Below are 1764 nucleotides of genomic sequence, written 5' to 3' on the forward strand. Positions count from 1 at the left end.
CTGGCCCCAAGCCAAACCCAAACTAACCCTAACCTAAAGCCTAACTCTAACCCCAAATCCTAACCTTAACCCTAACCCTAACACCTAACCCGAACCCTAACCCTAAACCAACCCTAACCCTAACCCTAAACCAAACCTAACCCTAACCCTAACCCTAACCCTAACCATAACCCTAACCCTAACCCTAGCCCAACCCTAAACCAAAGGCCTAACCCTAACCCTAAACCAACCCTAACCCGAACCCTAACCCTAACCCAAATCCTAACCCTAACCGTAACCCTAACCCTAAACCAACCCTAACACTAACACAAAGCCCTAACCCTAAACGAACCCTAACCCGAACCCAAAGCCCTAACTCTAACCCGAACCCTAACCCTAACCCAAATCGTAACCCTAACCCTAACCCAAAGCCCTAACCCGAACCCTAACCCTAAACCAACCCTAACCCTAACCCTAAACCAACCCTAACCCTAACCCTAACCCAAATTCTAACCCTAACCCTAACCCTAACCATAACCCTAACCCTAACCCTAACCCTAGTCCAACCCTAAACCAAAGGCCTAACCCTAACCCTAAACCAACCCTAACCCTAACCCTAACCCAAATCCTAACCCTAACCCTAAGCCCATAACCTTAACCCCAAGCCACAAACCCTAGCCCTAAATCTAACACCCTAACCCTAACCCTAACCCCTAACCCTACCCCAAACATTCAAATCCAAACCCTAACACCTAACCCTGACCCCCTAACCCTAACCCCTAACCCGTGCCCCAACCCAAACACAACATAACCCTAACCTAAAACCTAACCCTAACCCTAACCATAACCCTAAACCAACCCTAACCCTAATCCAAAGCCCTAACCCAACCCTAACACCTAACCCTAACCCTAACCCAAAGCCCAAACCCTAACCCTAAGCCGAAAACCTAACCCTAACCCTAACCCGACCCTAACCCGAACCCTAACGCAAATCCCAACCCTAACCCTAACCCAAAGCCCTAACCCAAAGCCCTAAACCTAACGCTAACCCTAACCCTAACCCTAACCAACCCTAACCCTAACCCAAACCCCTAACCCAAACCCTAACCCTAACCCAACCCTCACCCTAACCCTAACCTCCTAATCATAACCCCAACCCTAATCCAAACCTAGCCCAAACTCGTCACCCCAACCTCTAACCCTAACCCCCTAACCCTAACCCCTAACCCGAACCCCAACCCCAACCTAACACTAACCAAACCCTAAACCTAACCCTAACCCTAACCCTGACCCCCTAACCCTAACCTTAACCCTAAACCACAGACCCTAACCACTAACCCTAACCCAAACCCCTCACCCTAATACCTAACCCTAACCCTAACCCAAAGCCCTAACCCGAACCCTAACCCTAAACCAAACCGAACCCTAACCCTAACCCTAACCCTAAACCAACCCTAACCCAAACCCCTCACCCTAATACCTAACCCTAACCCTAACCCAAAGCCCTAACCCTAACCCTAAACCAAACCGAACCCTAACCCTAACCCTAACCCTAAACCAACCCTAACCCTAACCCTAACACCTAATCCGAACCCTAACCCAAAGCCCTAACCCTAACCCTAAACCAAACCTAACCCTAACCCAAAGCCCTAACCCTAACCCGAACCCTAACCCTAACACCTAACCCGAACCCCAACCCCAACCTAACACTAACCAAACCCTAAACCTAACCCTAACCCTAACCCTGACCCCCTAACCCTAACCCTAACCCTAAACCACAGACCC

Source organism: Corvus hawaiiensis, chromosome 22 (genome assembly GCF_020740725.1).
Source record: "Corvus hawaiiensis isolate bCorHaw1 chromosome 22, bCorHaw1.pri.cur, whole genome shotgun sequence".
Lineage (NCBI taxonomy): Eukaryota > Metazoa > Chordata > Aves > Passeriformes > Corvidae > Corvus > Corvus hawaiiensis.